Source organism: Phacochoerus africanus, chromosome 1 (genome assembly GCF_016906955.1).
Source record: "Phacochoerus africanus isolate WHEZ1 chromosome 1, ROS_Pafr_v1, whole genome shotgun sequence".
Classification (NCBI taxonomy): Eukaryota; Metazoa; Chordata; class Mammalia; order Artiodactyla; family Suidae; genus Phacochoerus; species Phacochoerus africanus.
The window spans coordinates 74,529,388-74,546,651 of record NC_062544.1 but is presented as its reverse complement, the minus strand read 5'-3'; the positions used below and the strand labels follow the sequence as shown (position 1 = coordinate 74,546,651).

General features: G+C 43.7%; 1 protein-coding gene and 1 long non-coding RNA gene across 3 annotated transcripts in view; one reads left to right on the top strand and one right to left on the bottom strand.

Moving 5' to 3' along the window:
• The window catches only part of LOC125120090 (uncharacterized), a 39,692-nt gene extending 38,315 nt beyond the window's left edge, over positions 1–1,377 (top strand). Inside the window, exon 3 of the long non-coding RNA XR_007133243.1 lies at positions 710–1,377. This is a non-coding gene — a long non-coding RNA (uncharacterized LOC125120090). The remainder of the gene's footprint in view (positions 1–709) is intronic.
• RETREG1 (reticulophagy regulator 1) overlaps positions 1–17,264 on the bottom strand; it is a 151,929-nt gene that overhangs the window by 26,708 nt on the left and 107,957 nt on the right. The window lies entirely within an intron of this gene.

The window sequence follows — 17,264 nt, the reverse complement described above, 5'->3', positions numbered from 1 at the left end:
TGCAATACATTCTTGCAGCTTATTTTATACTTAACAGATTGTGCCTCTTACTCCCCCCACCCCTGTAATATCCCTCTCCCCTTCCCTTTCCTCAGTGGTAACCACTAGTTTGTTCTCTATATCTATAAATGTATTTTTTTGTCATATTCACTAGTTTGTTGTATTTTTTAGATTCCACCTGTAAGAGATATCACACAGTATTTGTCTTTCTCTGTCTGACTTACTTCACTTAGCATAATGCTCCCAAAGTCCATCCATGTTGTTGCAAACAGCAAATTTTCATTCGTTTTTATGGCTGAGTAATATTCCACTATGTGTATGTGTGTGTGTGTGTGCGTCTTCTTTACTCATCCATTCACCTGTTGATGGACACTTAGGTTGCTTCCACATCTTGGCAATTATAAACAATGCAGCCACAAACACTGGAGTACATGTATCTTTTCAAATTAGTGTTTTTTTAGAATGATAATTTTATTTTGGTGACAGTTCTTAATAGAATGGAAAGATGGAAATAGAGCCAAAAATTCACCCAAGGCAGCCAATAAAAATTCAAGTAAAGGTGGTTTCAGGCAGTGTGAAATAAAAATAGTAGCCAACACTCACCAGGGACCAGGCACTGTTCTGTATGCTGTAAACTTCATATCATATTCTATTAATATCCCTACAGCCAACCTACTCATGCGGTGCCATTTATTATCCTGTCTTACAGATGAGGAAACTGAGGTTCAAGATACATTAACTATCTTGCTGAGGTCACAGAACAAACACACAGGAAAAAGGGCTTTCATAAACGGAACTGAGAATGCTTATAATGGGAGGTGAGACGCGAGAAGAATTCTCTCTGGAAGGGAACTCGGGATCATTTCAAAGATGAGTGGGAAAGAGCACCAGAGCAGTAATGAGGATCCTGATGAGCTACAGAGAGAGCGGGATGGAAAAGGCACCTTGGTTCCTAGGTGACGCTCGGGACCAAGGAGTTTAGATTCCTATTTTCTCTCTCCACTGCTTCAGCTGTTTCCAAGCCAGGACCTTCAAGTGATTCCACAGCAGGTGCCAACTGATAACCCTGATCTCCATTATCCTTTGCTGGGCTCTCCCAGGCCAGGCCCAGCATCGCAAGCACCGTGTACATCTTCTCCCTCAATCTCTCCCTCTGAACCATGTCCCACCCTCATCAGTACATCATTTTCTTTTGCAGCAATTTATGAATTCTAGTTACTTGAAGTTTGTAATGCTGACAACCTCATGAGACAAATTTTATGAAGGAATTCACAGACATGGTTGTCTTCAGCAGCTATCAGAACTCGACTTCCCTGAGGCACATCAAATATTGAATGAATGGATGGATAGAAACACAATGAATGAATATCAAAGGAAAGCAAATAAAAAACAGGCGAGTGATATCATGTATGATTTTTTTTCACTTATCTGAGTATTTCTCTACATTACCTACTGTAATAATTAGTGTGTACTCCTTCATATGTGTAAATACATAGTAGGCAAAAATATCAAAAATAACCAAAAAATATTAAAATCAACTCTCATTTACATGGAATAGTTTTAAATTTTTTCCCTTGGAAATGGTGAGTTAAACTGCCTTTGAAATTAGGTAATAAGGAAATAGGCCTCATTTATTCCAAAGGTTTCCTAAACTGGAAATTAGTATTTTATGTGGAGTTCCTTCTGGCAAAACTTGGCTCCTAGCGCCTGACTTCTCCACCTGAATCCCTGGCTCCAGGACCTTCTCTCACATGGCCCATGGGCATCCACAAGACCCATGGAGAACAGGGCTGGGGCCTGTGAAGTCGGCCGGAATGTGAAGATCTACGAATATTCAGCCTTCATATGGGATAGAGAAAATCAGTCCCTTTCTGTTTTTTGTCCACTGGAGAGGTTTTTCACATACTATCATTTCTTCTTAAACACACACACACCCCCACACACCTTTCCAGTCCCTTTTAAGATTTTCTAGATCCCTAAGAACTCATATTGCAATATCATTTCCAAAGATCTTTAGGAGAATTGTCACACTACCCCAGAGAAAACGCATTATCTCATACTCTTTGATTTTATTTTTAATCAACAGGAATTAGAAATTGAAGCCAAACAATATTTTATAGAAAGTCAACAATGTCACCATCCCCTATTGACAAACTTCTGTGAAAGGGGATGTGTGATAACCTAAGGTGTCACCTAGCAACTGGGACAAACAGCTGCTTCACCCATGGCACCTATAAATACCCTTTGGCCCTGAGCCCTCACCACCCTGTCATTCTCGGCTGGTGACTAATGGTCTCATGTTCTCTGTCGGTAATTGAACATCTGTTGATGTGAACTCCTGCTGAATTTTTCTTAGAAAGGTCAGTCAGTCTCCAGTTACAGATCTGAACATTTCTTGGTGCGATGTGTCAGAACTGGTCTTAATCCTCTGGCTCCATGACATCTTCCTCCACGTGCCCGAGTGCGTGTTTGTGCATGAGCGCGTGGAGGCAGAGAAACAAAATAAAAACAGGGATCTGTTTTCCTGCGCAGACACTCACAGAATTAGAACTGTGATGAAGCAAATAAGGGAAGTCAACTGAAGGATTAAGTAAGCAAACACAAGATTAAGAAATTACACAGCACTCCATCTGAAGCCGTCACTTTCTCAGGCCAGCGAACCATGTGAACAACTTCTCCTGGGTCCACGGGACCAGGAGGCACCACCTGAGTGTCGCCTTTCCCTGCCCTGAGAAGCTGAGCCTCACCTCCCTCCGGGCATCTTGGTGTTTTATTTGGAGCTTTCTCTCTCTCTCTCTCTTTTTATTCCAAGCCTCAAACGAATCAGAGATCAGACACTTGGTGAAATTGCCCCTTTCCTCCTTCCATCTCAATCTCTGTGCTGCCACCTCCTTGGGAGCAGAGACCATGGACCATCTGGAAGCCACCGAGATCATCTGGAAGCCTGGCACTCAATCACCCTTCATGTTACTTCTCTTTTTTTTTAAGAAAAATTTTCCTTTAATTTCTAAGTGGAATGAAAGGAAAAGCAATTTGTAAAAGTTTGTTTTTGCTGTTGTTCTAGGTATATTAGAAGGGTGGCTTTTAGAATAACCTTCACATCTTTAAAAAAAAAAATTTCTTTTGGAGTTCCCGTCATGGCACAGCGTTGCTGTGGCTGTGGTGTAGGCCGGCGGCTACAGCTCCAATTAGACTCCTAGCCTGGGAACCTCCATATGCCATGGGTGCAGTGCACCTGCATATGGAGGTTCCCAGGCTAGGAGTCAAATCCAAGCTACAAATGCTGGCCTACACCACAGCCACAGCAATGCCGGATCTGAGCTGCATCTGTGACTGGCACCATAGCTCATGGCAATGCTGGATCCTTAACTGACTGAGAGAGGCCAGGGATTGAACCCATGTCCTCATGGATACTAATTGGGTTCATTACCACTAAGCCACCACAGGAACTCCCTTTTAAAATTTTTTATTAAAGTATAATTGATTTATAATGTTCCCTCTCTTTCTGCTGTAAAGCCATAAATATATATATATATATATATATATATATATATATATATATACACACACACACACTCTTTTTTATCTAATGGAACTCCTTACATTACTCTAGTTTTCATGAACAGATGCCAGAAGTCATTCTCCAGTGTTTTCAATTTTGTTACCCTTTCAACAAGTAGACTTTTATATAAGCCCAGGGCTGGAACAATTTAAATTCCATGACTAGCTCCAAACAAGCTCCTACTTGAGACCTGCAGGAGATTAAACACCCTTTGATTTGTGAACACAGAGATTTGTTTCAATCACTACCCCGAGGGAAGAGACAGTTTCTGCTTTATTCCCAAAGGACCGGTAACACGTGAGAGTCAGGAAATACTGTCCAAGGAAAACAGAAACTGTTATCAAGAACCAACTTTGCTAATTTGGATATAAGCCTTCCTTTGCATTCTGCTTAGGACCCACAATTTCTAATGAAGTACCACCCAGGATTTAGCTGGAGTCAGAAGGAAATGTCCCCTCCCTGCTTTTTTTCACCTTTGGCCAAGTTACATGAAATCTAAGCTTCTGTGACCATATTGAAGGATGTATTTCTCATGGTGCAAAAGTTTTCATTAACAATATAGTTCCTCATTTTGTTTTTTATCTTTTTTTTTTATTTTTAGGCCCAGACCTGCGGCATGTGGAAGTTCCCCCAGGCTAGAGGTCTAATCGGAGCTGCAATGGCTGGCAGATGTCACAGCCACAGCAACTCGGGATCCGAGTCACATCTGCAACCTACACTGTAGCTTACGGCAATGTTGGATCCTTAACTCACTGAGCAGGGCCAGGGATTGAACCTGTGTCCTCATGGATATTAGTCAGGTTCACTGCCACTGAGCCACAACAGGAACTCCCTCATTTTGTTTTTTTTAGAGAACTTACCCATTGCACAGGGCTGACACAGGTGTATACAACCCAAACAGACTGAATGATGATGATGGAGTTCCTCCAAAGAGCTTTTCTCATGAAGGTCGATTAAAATTAATTTTGTTGGGAGAATCTGTCAGTCTTTGTGTTAAAAGGGGGTACTGTGGAATATGGCAAACCCAGAGTCAGTGACTATCAGTCATGGAGATATTTATTCAAAACCCTGCACTCTTAAAACACAGGCCGCAGTGCCACCTTAGTCCTTCAAAGAGTGCATCTCTTTGTTTCGCTTCATTTATAGGCCCCACTAAATGACATTAATGGCCTTTAGAGGATCACTTTATCAGTCACAGAAAAAGCAAGAATTGCAATATGGTGTCTTAAGGCTTGTTAAACTGGCCATCAGTTTCCTTCAAAAGCAGGTTTTTTAACAATTAGCTATTAAGTGAGTGCAATGCAGTACTCAACAAGATTGTAGGGGGAAGCTGGATGTGTACTGGGGGGTCAGGGGACAGAGACTAGAGAGGACTATGTGAGGGTGAAGGGAGAAGTGGATCTGGGCACATGTTACTGAAGAGGCATCTTTTGTCCCAGGAGGTGTGCAGTGGTCAATGGAGTGAGGACAAATTTCAAAAGAAGTTATTTCTCCTAGTGATAAGTTTCTTTAGGAAAACAAAATTATAAAATTAATGACTAGAGCTTGTCTGCTTTAGAGAGTTTCTATAGGAATGCAATTCCCCCTACTTCCTCATGCACAAAGAAGAGCAATAAGAATTTGGCTGATAATTAAAAAGGAGTCACCTCAGTGCGATTCTAACCATGCTGTAACCAACAGGACCCCATGGTCCTTCCTGGGGCAGGCCCTTTCCCCATATCCTCTGCACTAGCCCCTCTTTGAAATACCTGGATAACAGTATCTGATGCACATTTCCTGAGTTGTTTTACAGATGCTAAAACCATCCACCTGATGGAAGAAATTAAGTACTTGGTGACCAAGAGCACTCAGCCCCCAGACCTACTGGCGCCTAAGGATTAATCCCTATGACACCACCCTGTTACCTCACTATCAAACAATCAGGGAACTGCAGGAGGTGATCCCTCACCCTGCAACCCCTCCCTTTCTCACCTGGCTTTTAAAAATGCTTTACAATTTTGGTCCAAGGAGTCTGAGCTCTCAGGGGTCTGAACAATGCTAACTGTCATTGTGCATTTTACACAAGGAGACTGAAGGGGTTTCCACAAACACTTGTTTAAGCAGTTCCTCCAACATTTCATTTCCATTTACATTATTAATTTGCTCAGCAAACTTCATTCTTTTTTTTTTTTTTTTCATCTGCACCCATTGGCTGTGGAAGTTCCCCAGCCAAGGAGGGAACCCATGTTACAGCAGTGACCCAAACCACTGCAGTGACAATGCCAGATCCTTAACCTGCTGCACCACAGAAGAACTCCCAGAAAACCTTACTCTTAAAAATTAGTATTCCTTTGTGACATGTAGTTCAGTGCAAATAAATGAGATTTGAATGATCTAGGCTGTCCCTTACTACGCCTATAAGAGTGATACCTGCCACCTCTGTCATTTTTACTCTGCAGATAGTCACATCTGCCTCCAGAGTGCAGTTCCTGCCATGCATGCTTTCTGTGTGGGTAAACTTCCAAGGCAGCATATTGGAGATCACCAGGTTAGCCAATATTCTAGCCATTTCTAGGAAGCCACCAACACTAAGTCATCCACAGCCACTTGGGCATGCTGTTATATTCACACCCCTCACTCCTCTCCCTCTAGGTCCCTTTTTGCTGTGTTGGCTAGTTGATAACATTTTAAATGCCTTCTTGTTTTTATACACACACAGAGTTTATTATTATTCCATGTTATATTTGTACTCTATTGTAGGGGTGCAAAATTTGCCACCCCAAATTATCTCTTGAGCAGGCAGATCATGTTGAGCTGAAAATGAGCAAGGCCCAAAAAACTCAGGAAGAAACTTTGACCTTCCCTCACCTGCCTGTAAGAATTTAAACAGAGGGCCTGTTCCAGGAAGAGACCTAACCCTAGAGAAATCTGCGAAGAATACAGGCTATGTGTGGTAAGGGACGCTTCGAAGGGTCTAGAGATCAGAGCCCACTCTGTGTCTCACTGTCTCTGCAGGCCCAGCAAACATTTACTTCCCAAACATCTGCTTTTCTATCTCTGTGTCAATTCCCTTTCTTGCCTTTGAAATCCCAACTCTCCAGCATCCTCTTTTGTCTTTAGCTGAAGATGGTATTTAAAGTGAGGGTTTGGGTCATTTAAGTTACTTAGTTCTCCTGGATCTCTCCCATGCATGCGTGTTAATAAATTTTGGGTTGATTTTCTCCTATTAATCTGTCTTGTGTCGATATAATTCTTAGACCAACCACAAGAACCTAAAAGGGCAAAGGAGAATTTCTTCCTCCCTAGCACTATAGTAAGAGGAGCTAGCTCTTATATCAACCTTAATCATTTACTTTGCCCATATGGGAACCATCCAGAACAACAAGGACAAAGCTACTATGAAATGGCATTTAAATGGGCCTGGACATTCCAGGGGTTGTCTTCACCCAGTTCAGTGGATCAACTAAGTGGTGCTAAATATTTATAAATATTCATCATCCTGGGTGAGAACCATTAAGACAAGTCTTCAGGGAACTGACCACAGCCAAAATGGAACTGATGGAGCCAAGTGGTCAAAGAAAATCACCTATAACTGAACAACACAATGACTATTTTAAACAAACATGAACTGAAAGACAAGAGAGAGAGATCTTTTAATCACTCTCTCAAAAGACAATCTATGTTTAGAACTGTGTTTTGATCAGAACTGAATATATTATGCACATTCTTCTCCCCACCAGCTCTTCTAGCTCATGCTACCATAATGCATTTTCAAGAAATGGGAAAAATGGCTCATCAAATGTTGGCTTCCAGGGAGCTCCCTGGTAGATCAGTGGGTTGAGGATCTGGCATTGTCATTGCTGTGGCTCTGGTCACTGTTGTAGCTCTGGTTACTGCTGTGGCATGGGTTTGACCCCTGGCATGGGAACTTCCTCATGCTGTAGGTGTGGCCAAAAAAAAGTTGGGTTCATAAAAGGTAATTGTTTTTATGTATTTATTTACTTATTTGTCTTTTATGGCCTCACCCGTGGCATATGGAGGTTCCCAGGCTAGGGGTCCATTCGGAGCTATAGCTGCTGGCTTAAGCCAGAGCCACAGCAACGTGGGATCTGAGCTGTGTCTGCGACCTACACCACAGCTCATGGCAATGCCAAGATCCTTAAACCACTGAGCTAGGCCAGGTATCGAACTTGCATCCTCATGGATGCTAGTCGGGTTCATTAACTGCTGAGCCACGATGGGAACGCCAAAGGTAATTGTTTTTAAAAACAGATAACATGATTTTGCTTCTCTTGTCATAAAGCAATCTTTAACAAAACTATCCAAGACAACATGGTTTGAGTGATCCCTGTACATATCATAGCCATAAGACAACCCCAGACACTAAGAATAAGATGAGGTTCACTTGCAAATTAAGTGCACTTTGAACATATAGCCAGAGAGGCCAGGAATGAATCAACTCTGAACTCTGTTTTGAAGCACCTCTTTGGAATCATAAAAGCAAATGAAATCAGCATTCTTTTATGTTAATGAATGATGCTAAAGAAAGCAGGGATATAATAATATACAAGTCAGTGGTGTAGCAACCACAGAGGTCACTGAGTGACTGTTCAGAGGCCTGACTACTCCACAGGAGGGACTTAGGAGTCATAAAATAAGGAGCTGGGAGTTCCCATTGTGGCTCAGTGGGTTAAGAACCCAACTAGTATCCATGAGGATATGTGTCCAATCCCTGGCCTCACTCAGTGAGTTAAGGATCCAGTGTTGCCACAAACTGTGGTGTAGACTGGCAGCTATAACTCTGATTTGACCTGTAGCCTGGGAATTTCCATATGCCACGGGGGCAGCCCCCCCAAAAAATAAATAAAATAAAATAAGGAGCTGGACCAGACAGGATATCAACCATTTCTGGATAATGGCCCTCTTCAAAACATCTCAGGAATTGAGAGAGTCCAGGGGCCCTAGGTTGAGTACTGCTGGATCAGATAGTCAATGGCTCTCTCTGCTCAGGAATTTTATAATCCATTCAGATGTTCACTTGAAAGGCTGAATTAGGGTTTTCCTAAATATATCCTCTACTTTTATGACATAAACATTTGTTTTCTCCTATAAAGAGTAGATTTAGAAATTGATATTAACTCAAAAGAGGAATATTTAAAGCTGGCAAAAGTCCCTTAAAACACCCCTGGTGATATTGATGGGAGAGAATCTCAGCCAGAGGCTATCAGGGAGGCTTCCAGGTATAGATGTCAAAGTGTCAGATCTCAGGCCCAAAGAGCTTTCCAGCAAACAGGCCTCCTAATAAGCTGAGAAGACCCAGTCTGCTTCTATTTTCTGAGGCTGTTGAGAGTATGAAAGATGTAAAATATCAATGTTTGTTGTCCTAGAATGGAGAAGCTTAAAGCCACAAGGGATTCCATCTTTCCCTTACAGTGGATTGCTGGTTTCCAGGCCCTGGGGACCACAAGTCCAGAGCAGATGCCCCACGGGCGAGCCCTCCGTGGGCTCAATTCAGCTGGACCCATAGTGCAGTCTTGATACTGCAGCCTTCACTGATTTGTTGCCTTTCTTTTGCAAAGTCGCTAAAACACACAAGTAGAAATTCTGTGTTTGGTCAAAGCAGGGACCTATAATTTCACTGGAAACATGGGGCAGGAGTTGGCAGAGATGGGGGCTGGAGCCAAAAGTCACATTTACCCAAAACAGTGGGTACCCCTAACTGTCAGGGTCTAATTACTGGGACTAATTAAACTTCCTTTCTCAGAGTTTCATTCTGAGATTTAAAAGAGCTGTCATAGCCTATCTTTATCCATGGCAAGCAATGATCACTTTTAAACTGCCTTATCAGTATTAGATAACTTTGTTATGCTCTCATTGGAGCTGGAATAGGTTATTAAATCTCAACCATGTTAATGAGAAATCCATACGAACATTCTTAGACTTGGGGTACAACTTAAATGCTGACTGAAACCAGCAGTACACACCTGGACAGACAACTCAAACCCAGCAAATGTTGGAGTTCCTGTCATGGCGCAGCAGAAACAAATCTGACTAGGAACCACGAGGTTGCTGGTTCAACCCCTTGCCTTGCTCAGTGGGTTAAGGATCCAGGGTTGCTATGAGCTGTGGTGTAGTTTGCAGACTCGACTCGAATCCCGCATTGCTGTGGCTCTAGTATAGGCCGGTGGCCACAGCTCCGATTAGACCCCTAGCCGGGGAACTTCCATATGCCATGGGAGCAGCCCTAGAAAAGGCAAAAAGACCAAAAAAAAAAAAAAAAAAGGGCTGCAGGGTGGATCTGGGCCTCCAGGCTGCACTGACCTGCTGTGTTTGGAGTGTCAGGACCTTCAGCCATGTGGTTAGAAGGGGATCACGGACTGGCCCAGCCAGCTGACCAAGAACTACTCCAAGAGGTTCTAGTCTAAGGATGCCCTCCGTTTATTATGCATGTCCCAGGCGCTAGAAACTCCATTAGGAATCTTACAGTATTGTCTCTCATCCTCACAACAATCTGAAAAGGGGGGTAAAATGCCCCCGTTTTCCGGATGAGAAGGCAGATGCAACCAAGAAGTGGCAGAACCAGGATCAGAACCCAGGTCTTTCTGACTGCAACCCACCAGCCTCCCAAGCCTGTGGTTACAAAAACAGTCCTTTTGCCAATAATATATGAAATAAAAGCACATAATGTCTTGTCATATTACTGGTGAAGCTGTGGTATGCCAGATTTGACTTGTCAAGTGTTACCATGAGAAAGATTTTCTCCAACCTTAAAATAGTCCTTGCCCTAGAAGTTTATCCAGGTTGTAGTTCAAGGCATCTAACTTTCTAATTTTTCCTGGGTAAGGTTGCCAAGGCCTCATGCCTCAGAACATTGGTAACTAATGGAGGGGGGAGAGTCAAGGCACAATCACTATCAATGAAAAATCAAAATAAAGAAAGGTTATTTCCACCCCGACTCCTCCTGGTGCAGCGGGCTTCACCAGCATTGACATCCACCCTGCCCAAGCATGGCAGACCACGCTAATCTGTCATAAATACTCCTTCCAGAACCTTTCTGATGAGCTGTCACCCTCCTATCGGAGGTCCAGGCACCATTTCCAGTTTATAGGAGATGGTATGAAAGAGTGAAGTCATTTGCCATCAAACCCTCAGCACGTACTTTATGGAACAAACCATTTCCTATTTTCCCCTCTGCAGTGCCCAAAAAAGGGATTATCTGTTACTTCCTTTACTGTCGCTGCCAATGTTTGTCCTATCTTAGTGTACTGCACAAATCTCTTCTTGTTTCAGCAAGCAGGTCGATTAATTCTAGATTTATAACCCATTGATGTCTATATTCCTTTTACATCGAAATCTACGTCTCAAAGCCTCCCTTCATACAAATACGCTTCTAAGAGCAAGTTTTCAACATATTACAAAATGGGGAAACTATGACTCTTTAGAGTTCATGTTCAGTTTAATTCCTTGGAAGGAATGTTACCTCCCCCACTAGTGTTACAAGCTAGTCCAGAAACACTGAGTTAATTACTTTGAGAAGAGAGCCACGTTTAAACATATGCATGCCACATAATTAGTGAGTCCTGCAGAGAACACTCTCCCTAGGGGATGCGCGTCATTTCACAAAATACCTAAACACAATTGTAATCCCCTCATCTTACCTGAAGATGGCGTTTAGAGGTGTAATTTCTACAGGCATCATGTGCAGACACTACACTGATAGATGGGTCTGTTTTCTTTGCAAACAAAGGTATTTGCTTAGAGTTCCACTCAAACCCCACCACAAGCCGACACTTCCTGAGTCACAGGAGAATACTGGTGCACAGTGGCTCGTTCTGTTTAAAGCTACCAAGGCAGCCACATCATCATGGTCATTACTAAGTGACACTCCTTAAGCACCACCACAAGTCGGTGTCTGCCGGCCCTGAAGACCCGCTCCAGCCTTGAAGCACAGCAACCCATCAGAAATCCCAGTTACAGGGGAGGGGAGGCACGTGGGGGTCCGAGCCCCTCCTGCACCTCTCCCCCCACCAGGTACTCACCACGACTGTCCCCCTTCCAAGACAAGGACTCTGCCCTCCGGAGATCCCCCATCAGACACTGCTGAAGCCACAGAGCCACATCTTTAATAGCCCTTGGTGGTACTGACCCAGTGGGTGACAATCATGCCCGGGGCAGGCAGACCCTGCAGAATGGAGGCTTTTGTGCAGGGGGTGAGCGTGGGCAAGTGAGTCCTGGCCTGGAAGGCTCCTGGGTGGCTCCTCATAAGGGTAACACACCTGTCCTAAGCTCACTGAATTTGTGTGTATCTCTCAGGAACAGCCAGGATGCTCTCTACCCCACCATTTTCCAACATGTGCATGGGGCCACTTTGTGATCTAGATGTACGGCCACACGCTACCACATCCAGGTCCTGCGCCTTGCCTTTGCCTGCTTGGGATCCAGAGGTGCCAGGTCCCGTGGGTGAGAGAAGGCAGTTCTTGGTGTAAAGGCACCAAGGGAACAAAGAGACTGAAGAGGGAACGGAGGCATGGGAGGAGGAGAGAGAAATTAGAAAACACAGCAGGGAGGTCCTTCTCAGGTAGAACCATCCTGCCTGAGGGTCTCACTCACAAAAACCCCAGATGAGATGAGGTCGCTCTGGCCCAAGAGCCAGAAGCCAGGATTCCCCCAGGAGGTCATTTTTATTTTCCTTTTCAGAGTTTACTGGTGGTTTCACAAGAACAGCTGAAGAGACACGAACAGAATTTTAACTTGCTTCTGCTTGAAGGTCTTTCCTCTGCGTTTGGGCTGGTTCTTACTACACATGCTTCCTAGGCTGTCATGTGGAAAACCAGCCCCAGAAACCAAATGAAATCCCCTGATTTTAGTTGAAAGAGAAGTGTGATAGGAAATGTCTCATTTTTCAAAGCAACCTTTCTTTAAACACTGCAAGCTCATGCCCTATTTATTCAAACACAAAACTGAGGTGTTATTTTTTCCCCTTAATTCCAACCCACAACTGACCTTCTCTGGAAATGAATCGATACTTTCTGTCCCCTTGTTTTCAGTTGAAAATGAGGTGAGTGGAACACTTCATTTTTTGTTTCTTCATACAAGTGTATCTATTGAATCCACGTGTGGCAGAGGCTCTGCTCTTGGTAATTTGTCTCACTCTGATCCACCAAGGATTTGAGATCGCTTATAAAAGTACATAGAGGAGTTCGCATTGTGGCTCAAAGGGTTAAAAACCCAACTAGTATCCATGAGAATTTGGGTTTGATCCCTGGCCTCACTCAGTGGGTTACGGATCCAGTGCTGCCGCAAGCTGCAGTATAGGCCACAGATGTGGCTCGGATTCCTGTGCTGCTGGGCTGTGGCGTAGGCTGACAGCTGCAGCTTGGATTCGACCCCTAGCCTGGGAACTTCCATATCCATAGGTGTGGCCAGAAAAAGAAAAAAAAGTACATAGGAAACAAGGGATAAAATAAAGACCTCAGGGAGCACAGCCTGTTAGTCCACTGGATGTATTTGTACAAAATAGTGAATTTCCTCCAGAAGACACAGCCCCACATGAGGGCCCAGGGCTTGGGGTCAGAGCCTGGGATGGGCAGAGGCAGCCCCCGACTAGCTCCCTCAGCTGGGTGCCCTGTACACAGCTGCTGCAGCCAGGGTAGGTAGTGACCCTACGAAGGAATGAGGCTAAGAGGCCTGATGGGAGAGAAAATAAGAAAGCGCAGAGGAAGAAGGGTGCCCAGAAGTGCATCCAGAGGGTCCTGCACATGATCCAGACACAAGCTGTAACTTTACCTCCGCGTGGCTAAATCAGAAGGTTCACAGTGCCCATCAGATTAAAGCCAGGAGTTCCTGTTGTGGTACAGTGGAAATGAATCCAACCAGTATCCATGAGGACTCGGGTTCAATCCCTAGCCTCACTCAGCTGGTCAGGGATCTGGCATTGCTGTGGCTGTGGCGTAGGCTGGCAGCTACAGCTCCTAGCCTGGGAACCTCCATGTGCCACGTGTGAGGCCCTAAAAAAGGACAAAAGGAAAAAAACAAAAAACAAAAAAAACCGCAACAGACCAATCAGACAGAAGATAACTTGTGCCCTGAGCCCCCCTCCTGTGGATCCTCAGCTCACTGTCCAACACAGTGGGCAGACATCCTTGTTCCCCCAAGAAGTGGTAACTCCTTTCACCAACACAGGTCACTGGTAGCAACCCAGGCTCACCTGGGTTAAATCACTTCCAGGAAGGATCAAAACGGTGCAAACCGAACATACACCCCTTGTAGCCCTACCAAACAGACCAGCTAGATCAAACCACCCAGGAGTGCACCGTTTCGTATACACTCACGGCTGAGACCACCCTCAGAGAGACTGCATGGAGTGCAGATGCTGAATATCCTCTGGAGAGATCACAACCAGCAGTCAGGATAGTCACAACTGATAGACCACAGACGGCTGAGGTGCTTCCACGCAAAAGTGACCTATTCTGTGTGGCGTAAGCAAATGTATAACTTATGTTAAGCATTATTCCCTATTTTTTGAGGACTTACAATGAGCCACTCATCAAGCTCAGTATTTAGTGTGGGTTACCACATTTAATCCTAATACAAACCTATAAAGGAAATGTTACTATCCCCATTTTATTGATAACAAGATGAAATTCAGAGAGGCCAACCAGCTAGTAAATGGTAAGGCAGGGATTTGCAGCCAGGATTGGAAATGACTTTGCATCCTTCCACAGACCACGTCTGCAGTCACACTACAGAACAGTTAAAACAGTTAAAACAGTTAAGTGTTTATGCCTAAAGATGTGAGCTGCAACTTACTAGGAAGTTATTCTATATAAATAAGTATATTCATCAAGAGACCAGACCTTTGGAGCATTCCTCTGTTAGGAAGAGATGCCACTGAGCAGCAATTTTTTCAAGAGCAGGGAGAGGGGAGTTCGTGGTTAACGAATCCGACTAGGAACCATGAGGTTGCGGGTTCGGTCCCTGCCCTTGCTCAGTGGGTTAGGGATCTGGTGTCACCATGAGCTGTGGTGTAGGTCGCAGACGCAGCTCAGATCCCGCGTTGCTGTGGCTCTGGCGTAGGTGGGTGGCTCCAGCTCCGATTCAACCCCTAGCCTGGGAACCTCCATATGCCGTGGGAGCGGCCCAAGAAATAGCTAAAAAGACAAAAAAAAAAAAAAAAAGAGCAGGGAGAGGGAGCCAGTCGGTAAGTTTTACCACAGACAGATAATCTCTGTGGGAAAAGAATCTTTGAGAAAGAATGGTATGTGTATAGACTGGGTCACTTTGTTGTTCAGCAGAAATTATCACAACTTGTAAATTAACTACACTTCAATAAAACTTTTTAAAAAACGATAACTGAAAAAAATTTATAAAAACAAGTAGCCAGTAAATAACTTCTTTCTCCAGCTAATAGTCTTAAAGCCCCCAAACTCACTGTCTTTTTTTTTTTTTTTTTGTCTTTTTAGGACCGCACCTGTAGCATATGCAAGTTTCCAGGCTAGGGATTAAATTGGAGCTGCAGCTGCCAGCCTACACCAGAGCCACAGCAATGCGGGATCCTAGCCAAGTCTGCAACCTACACCACAGCTCCCGTCAACACCAGATCCTTAACCCACTGAGCAAGACCAGGGATCGAACCTCATGGTTCCTAGTTGGATACGTTAATCACTGAGCTGTGACACGAACTCCTCACTGTCTTTCTTCCCAAGGAAAAATGGGGTTCACGTCCTCTCTCCTTAAAGCTGGATTCTTTGGCTGCTTGACCAACCGGACATGGTGGAAATGATGCTCGGCCAGTTTCTGGACCCAGGCATTAGGAAACTGGCAGTTTATACTTCATACCCTATGATACATTCATTCCTCTAGTGATAAAAATTAATGTGGTATATAACTCCCATTTATAAGGGGAAACAATCTTGAATAACAAAGTAATATTAATATATGTGGAAAAATCCAAAGGATAGAATACTTTGTAGACATTAAAAAAATGTCCTCTGAACTATTGCCTTTGGAATGGATAAGCAATGAGATCCTGCTGTATAGCACTAGGAACTATGTCTAGTCACTTGTGATGGAGTATGATAATGGGAGAAAAAAGAACGTATACATGTGTAACTAGGTCAGGTTGCTATATAGTAGAAAATTGATAGAACACTGTAAACCAGCATAATGGAAGAAATAAAAGGATTTTTTATTTTATAAAATAAAAATATTTTATAAAAAAGGATTTTTTATTTTATAAAATAAAAATATTTTATAAAAAAGCATTTTTTATTTTATAAAAAAAAATGTTCTCCAAATCTTTAATGCCATTGGGAAATGCCTATGAGAGGGAAAAGCAGCAGCATAAAAAAATGTATCTATCATATATAATTATTGCAACTTTGCCAAGAAAATTTGTCCAAAGAAGTACTAGAAGACAAAAAAGTCCTTTTTTTTTTTTTAAAGGGTGATACAAGTACAATAGATCATTTCTTTTTTATGTTCATTTTCCTCTATACTATTTCTGTTTCCCTAAAGGGACAGTCATAACATCTCAGTGGGCAAACACCACTGTGTATGAGATCTGAGCATGATAATGGGAGAAAAAAGAATGTATACCTGTATGTGTAACTGGGTCACCATGCTGTACAGTAGAAAAAAAAAATTGTATTGAGGAAATAACAATAAAAAAAGAGAGATCTGCCCCTCAGGTAAGTCTGTCCCCTCACATGCCTTCTGTGGGACTCAGATTTCCACAGTGAGGAGAAACCCTGGAGCTCTAGACGCATGGGCTCTACACCATGTGCCCATGAAGGAACAAAAGGCCAGAAGTAAGGACAGCCTGCAGGAGTGAGCCATCTCCCTGTCAGGGACAACTTCTCTTGGCAGCCCCAGGACAGACCTTTCCATGGCCCACCCACACAGCAGCTGCAGCCCATCTTCGGGTCTGAAAACAAATCTTCATCATATTTTAGGGATGGCAAAGTGACCCCCTGTTGATAAAACAGAAATGAGCTTTGGAGTTCCCCTTGTGGCTCAGCAGGTTACAAACCCGACTAGTGTCCATGAGGATGGTGGGTTCAATCCCCGGCCCCACTCAGTGGGTTAGGGATCCAGTATTGCTGTGGCTGTGGCGTAGACCAACAGTTGCAGCTCTGATCCCACCCCTAGGCTGGGAACTTCCATATGCCGTGGGTGCAGCCCTTAAAAAAAAGAAAAAAGCCTTTAAAAAGGCTTCATCACTGGAAGCTTCTGGGGAAGCTTGGGTTTGGGTTTGGGAAGAATGTTGCTTGTTAACTGGTCGTTAAACTATCTCACACTGAACAAACTCTCTTGCGACAAGGACAGACTGCATTGTTCTCTGTGTTCTTAGTCAAATTGCAAATATCAGCCCAGCTGGGTCAAAGTAGGATTTTAAAAGTGGTAAACACTGTCTATGCTAGAGAGATATTTTCCACGACTGTATTAGAGGGTAGAAGAAAAATAAATCATTTGTGCCTTCGACGAAGCTTTCCTGAACGCCTAGAAGGCTCTGGGGATGTATAAGTGAAGACAATGGAGCACACTTAACCTCTGTGTGAACTGCATTTATTCACTTCACCTCTCTGTGCCTATTTCAAAACCAACAGCAGCGTAAGGACTCTGGCAGGCATATGAAGGCTGAAATACGCCCTCTGGTGGGACCCAACCAATGGTACAGGCACACAAAGCTTGAGCCCGGGCGTTCGGGTCAGACTTCATGACG